Source organism: Gymnoscopelus braueri (assembly GCF_963280865.1).
Source record: "Gymnoscopelus braueri genome assembly, chromosome: 13".
NCBI classification, from domain to species: Eukaryota; Metazoa; Chordata; class Actinopteri; order Myctophiformes; family Myctophidae; genus Gymnoscopelus; species Gymnoscopelus braueri.
Genome location: NC_137615.1, coordinates 1,657,379 through 1,664,294, shown reverse-complemented (window position 1 = coordinate 1,664,294; position 6,916 = coordinate 1,657,379).

The following is a 6,916-nucleotide window of genomic DNA, read 5'->3' as shown; positions in this document are numbered from 1 at the left end:
TCAAATGGCCAACGCAGTAAGAGAAGGAGACTGAGGAACGGGCTCCCCCAAGGCTCTGTTCTTGCCCCAACACTTTTTAACATCTACACCGCTGACATGCCTGTTGGAGAGTGCTCGCAATACACATATGCCGACGACTCAGCCATTGGATTTGGTGACAAAGCTTTTAGTGTGGTTGAGAATGCCCTTGGAAAAGATCTCTCACTACTGAGCGGGTACTTCCACAAATGGCACCTCAAGCTAAGCCTGCCCAAGACAGGTATGCTCTGTGTTCCATCTTGCCAATAGATGTGCCAATACCATGCTGAACATTACACTCGATGGCACCAACGTCAGGCTTGTCCCCAACCCCAAATACCTTGGTGTCTTTCAAGCCACACATTCAACAAGTTGCTGCCAAGACCGCTGCCCGTGTAAACCTCCTGAAGAGACTGGCTGGCACTGGGCGGGGTGCAAACTTCACCACCCTGCGCACCTCTACCCTTGCCCTGGCATACTCTACGGCTGAGTATGCCGCCCCTGCATGTAGTCACAGCAGCCATACAGCCTCTATTGATGTTGTGCTGAACACCGCCATGAGGCTAATTAGTGGTGCCTTACCATCAACCTCTGTCGAGTTCCTCCCCATACTGTCTGGCATTACACCTCCAGAGCTCCGTCGAAACTTCCTGACCTTGAAGCTGGCCTGCAAGAGTGCAGATGAGCCAACAAACCTGATTTCCCCGCCTGCTGAATATGGCCACCAGAGACTCAAACGCAAACACTTCTCCACCGAAGCTAGGAGACTCCTTTCCACGAGCCCTCCACACCCTGGATGGATCCTTGACTGCTGGAACAAGCAATGGTCCAAGTCAACTCTCCTTCAACCAACCCACCTGGGTGTGACCTACCACGGAATGCCTGGGTCATCCTCACCAGACTTCGGTCTGGAGTAGCAAAGACCCAAATCTACCTGCATATGATTGGAGTGTCTGTCACTGATCTCTGTGAATGCGGAAAACCACAGACTGTTGAACATATTATCGATGAATGCCCAATCTTCAAATTACCACATGGAGTCAGCGGCCTCATTGAACTGGATGATGATACCACTTCTTGGCTGATGTCCCAATTGCCTGTGTAGCCCTACACGAACGAACGAACGAACGAACTAATGTACACTAGAACAAGAAACACTTGCTGCTACACACATAAAAGCCCACAACATCAATGCCAGCAAACAGACACTACACTTTAACGGTAGTTTGTTTGTTTTGATCCAAGCCTTAGCCCCCCCACACACACACACACACACACACACACACACACACACACACACATATCTTAAGTTAACACTAGCAAACAGAACTAAATTAACGTTAGGTCCGTTAGTTGTGTTTTGACTGAGTCAGGCTAGGCTAATGCTACTAGCAAACACAGTTGGCCAGGCTAATGCATAGGGGGCTAATGCTACTAGCAAACAACACAGAGTTTGAATGGGTTTGAGCAGCCAAAAGCTATGCTGCTAACCATGGCAACTTTATCGAACCAAATTAACAGTAACGTTAGCTTACAAAACATTATGACTCATACATTCTTGCAATGTAATCCATTAATAATAATTTAGAAATATAGTGTTCAATCTTACCTCACGTAAACACTGCAGAGGCTTGACGCTCGTCCACCTCGTCGCTCACCGTGATCGAAGCATTCACCGCAGCCGGCGTTCATTCACCGCAGCCGGCGTGAGCGGCCTGAGCAGCTCCGCCAGCTGCGGTGAATGATTCGATTCAGACCACCGGTCTTAATGAAACTGTGTTGCCAGATTTCGAGAGAGAAACAAGCAACCAGGTGTGGAAACTAGCCCAAGCGACATTACACAACACAAGCCCAGAGTGACTAAGAAGTCGCTTACAATAAGCAGATTTGGCAACGACTTGAAGCACGTAGCACACGATGATTGACGACAATCAGAGCCAATGGAAATGGGGGGGCACACGGGGTGGCCAATCAGATTACAGGGGGGGCCAGTGCCACCCTGTGCCACCCCCTAACCTCCGCCCCTGCAACATAGGTAGGCAAGAAAACTACTAATCACCAGAAGTCTTGGGGAATTTTGTATTTGGGAATAAAACGCATGCCAGTAGGCCTTGTGCTAGATAGCATATTTTGATAGCTTTTATTTTAATTTTTTTTGTGAGATCTGATGTTCATAGTGACAGAACACTATGCAATGTGATTGTCTTGAATGCGCCAAACGGGAAGTCTCGCTAGACGAGATTCAAATCTCGAAATTGAAAAGAAGAAAACCGTGGTCCAAAATTCCCCTTTAAGTGCATTCTCTTCTAAAACAAGTAACTAAGAGTATACCTAGCGCTAAGGTAAAAGTGACATATATCAGCTACCTACTGTCTATATATATATGTATATATATACAGCTATATATATAATATATCAGCTACATGCTGTCTTAAACAGATGAGACAAATATGAAAATCAAATGAGCAAGAGCTAAAACAAATAAGTATTGAATAAACAAGATCCAATAAGACAAGAGCGGGTACAAGTACAGAATTGACAACAAGTAGGCAAGGCTAAGAGGAAGTGTCAGGGTAGTGTTTCCTGAAGAGGAAGAGGAAGGGTCAGGGTAGTGTTTCCTGAAGAGGAAGAGGAAGGGTCAGGGTAGTGTTTCTTGAAGAGGAAGAGGAAGGTCAGGGTAGTGTTTCCTGAAAAGGAAGAGGAAGGGTCAGGGTAGTGTTTCCTGAAGAGGAAGAGGAAGTGTCAGGGTAGTGTTTCCTGAAGAGGAAGAGGAAGGGTCAGGGTAGTGTTTCTTGAAGAGGAAGAGGAAGGTCAGGGTAGTGTTTCCTGAAGAGGAAGAGGAAGGGTCAGGGTAGTGTTTCCTGAAGAGGAAGAGGAAGGGTCAGGGTAGTGTTTCCTGAAGAGGAAGGGTCAGGGTAGTGTTTCCTGAAGAGGAAGAGGAAGGGTCAGGGTAGTGTTTCCTGAAGAGGAAGAGGAAGGTCAGGGTAGTGTTTCCTGAAGAGGAAGAGGAAGGGTCAGGGTAGTGTTTCCTGAAGAGGAAGAGGAAGGGTCAGGGTAGTGTTTCCTGAAGAGGAAGAGGAAGGGTCAGGGTAGTGTTTCCTGAAGAGGAAGAGGAAGGGTCAGGGTAGTGTTTCCTGAAGAGGAAGAGGAAGGTCAGGGTAGTGTTTCCTGAAGAGGAAGAGGAACGGTCAGGGTAGTGTTTCCTGAAGAGGAAGAGGAAGGGTCAGGGTAGTGTTTCCTGAAGAGGTGGGTATTCAGCCTGCGGTGAAAGATGGACAGTGACTCTGCTGTCCTGACATCAGTTTTATGTCATGAAAGGTGCTGTAAAAATAAAGTGTATTATTATTATTATTATTATTATTTGTAGACCTGGTATCCTATAGTTTGTATAGTTTCATTGTACAGATTATTTATTCTTTGATATTATACTTTTTACTGTTTATACCTAGTTTATGCAGAGTGCAGGAAGATCGGCCTCAAGCTCAATGTTAAGGAAACTAAAGTAATGGCAGTTTAACACGGAGGACAAAACCATTACCACTGCCAACACCAGGCTGTCGAGGACAATATCACAAGGCCTTGGACTGCTTCGTCGGAACAGGATCTGAAGGTCGCCTGGAATGGCCTGAATGGGATGTGGAGAGTGTGGAAATCTGACATGGGAGAAGACCTCAAGAGACGGCTGTTCAGCTACAGTGGAGTCAGTACTGCTGTATGGAGCTGAGACATAGACCCTCACAGTGGAGTCAGTACTGCTGTATGGAGCTGAGACATGGACCCTCACAGTGGAGTCAGTACTGCTATATGGAGCTGAGACATGGACCCTCACAGTGGAGTCAGTACTGCTGTATGGAGCTGAGACATGGACCCTCACAGTGGAGTCAGTACTGCTGTATGGAGCTGAGACATGGACCCTCACAGTGGAGTCAGTACTGCTGTATGGGGCTGAGACATGGACCCTCACAGTGGAGTCAGTACTGCTGTATAGAGCTGAGACATGGACCCTCACAGTGGAGTCAGTACTGCTGTATGGGGCTGACAAAAAATATATATTATAATCATAAACATCTCTAATGTATGTGACACTCCATTAACTGTACCCTCTACTGCACAACAATAAGAGCCCCCCCCCCCCCTCTCTCTCTCTCTCTCTCTCTCTCTCTCTCTCTCTCTCTCTCTCTCTGTGTTTTGCAGCAGCAGCAGTCAGCTCATAGTTTCCATTCTCTGCAGCCTGTGAGTGTGTGTGCGTGTGTGTGGTGTGTGTGTGTGTGTGTGTGTGTGTGTGTGTGTGTGTGTGTGTGTGTGGGGGGGGGGGGGGGGGGGGGGGGTCTGAGGGAAAGTTTAGGAAATGCATAAAAGGGAAATCCAGCGAGGAAGGACAAGAGTGTAACCCCCCTCTCCCTCCCGCCCTCCCTCTCTCTCTCTATTTTGTGCAACATCATTCATTTGTTGTGACTCCACGCAGCACTTCTTCAAAGCTTAGTACCTCCATTAACACACACACACACACACACACACACACACACACACACACACACACACACACACACACACACACACACACACAGCTCACCTGGTGTGTATCTGGGTTCCAGTTTCACGCTGAGAACTTTGTAGTGAGTTTGTAGTAAAAGTGTTTTTTTACGGGGGAGGAAACAGCAGGTACACACACACACACACACACACACACACACACACACACACACACACACACACACACACACACACACACACACACACACACACACACACACACACAGTGCTGCGCTGGCATCTGGAGGTCTAATCACTACCTTGCCTGGTGTCAAGTATCACTAGAGCTGTCTGTCTGTCTGTCTGTCTGTCTGTCTGTCTGTCTGTCTGTCTGTCTGTCTGTCTGTCTGCATTACTGTAACAATAGTTAGTATCATAATCAGGTCATCTGGGAAAGAATCTGCTTTTTGTCCCTAAAACCAAACATAAAGGTAGAGAGGCAGCATGTAGTTCTTATGCTTCATATCTGAACAAACTCCTAGAATCCACTGTTCATTTTGACAGCAAATTCTGATATTGTCTTAGTCTCAGTGTTTTGAATAACAAACCATTTAGTTTGAGTCCTGTTTTAGTCATCTGAAATTGTTAAGTCTTAGTCGACTAAATGTCAAAATGTTAGTCTTTTAGTTAGGGTTCTGCTGAGCCTCTTATTTCTTCTAAATCACAACTGAACACCTTTCTGTTTGACGCTGACTTTACTTTTTCTTTCTCTTCTGCTCTGTAACCTTATTTGTTCTTTTTTACTTCTTTAGTTTTATGCATCATAATGTCATTCTATAATTGTGTTTCCATTGCTTCATGTCCTGTTTAAAGCTCATTGCCTTGTTGTTGAAATGTGCTTTAATACTAATAAACTCTCCTTGTCTAATGATGATAATATAGAACTGTAACTTTGATCTGAAGGTTAGGATTAGACCCTGACGTGAAGCGTGTTCACCGTTCATTATGCCACTTGTTACATTGCTGCTTAACACATTGGGTGCCAGAGGTTTATTAAAATATTATACGTTGAGTGCCTGCATTTCTTCCATCCACTTGCGTTATACGTTTCGTGCTGTGAGAAGCCCAGACGCGGAAGTGCATGTAAACAAAGCGTGCGTGCGAGACGGCGGAGGGTCCCGACTAACGCCTGGAACAATAATATTTCCAACGCGACCCTCCATTGCAGCGTGATCGCCGATCGAAAACGGCTCGGTCAGTTGTTTATTTTTGGAACACAGTTCTTATTTGACGCGATATTAAACACGTCTATGGGGATTCAGAACGGGGGTGGAAAACTGCGAACCAGGTAGACAAACAAAGGATGTGTAAATGACGTCAGACTTCGGCGGTCTATAAAGAAATGTATACATTGACCCCAAAGTAACAACAGTCTCTCTGTATTATATGATCCTATAGTTTACTGAGACACTACACTGTCTCTCTGTATTCTATGATCCTATAGTTTACTGAGTCACTACACTGTCTCTCTGTATTCTATGATCCTATAGTTTACTGAGACACTACAATGTCTCTCTGTATTCTATGATCCTATAGTTTACTGAGACACTACACTGTCTCTGTATTCTATGATCCTATAGTTTACTGAGACACTACACTGTCTCTCTGTATTCTATGATCCTATAGTTTACTGAGACACTACACTGTCTCTGTATTCTATGATCCTATAGTTTACTGAGACACTACAATGTCTCTCTGTATTCTATGATCCTATAGTTTACTGAGACACTACAATGTCTCTCTGTATTCTATGATCCTATAGTTTACTGAGACATTACACTGTCTCTGTATTCTATGATCCTATAGTTTACTGAGACACTACACTGTCTCTCTGTATTCTATGATCCTATAGTTTACTGAGACACTACACTGTCTCTCTGTATTCTATGATCCTATAGTTTACTGAGACACTACACTGTCTCTGTATTCTATGATCCTATAGTTTACTGAGACACTACACTGTCTCTCTGTATTCTATGAACCTATAGTTTACTGAGACACTACACTGTCTCTCTGTATTCTATGATCCTATAGTTTACTGAGACACTACACTGTCTCTGTATTCTATGATCCTATAGTTTACTGAGACACTACACTGTCTCTCTGTATTCTATGATCCTATAGTTTACTGAGACACTACACTGTCTCTGTATTCTATGATCCTATAGTTTACTGAGACACTACACTGTCTCTGTATTCTATGATCCTATAGTTTACTGAGACACTACACTGTCTCTCTGTATTCTATGATCCTATAGTTTACTGAGACACTACACTGTCTCTGTATTCTATGATCCTATAGTTTACTGAGACACTACACTGTCTCTCTGTATTCTATGATCCTATAGTTTACTGAGACACTACA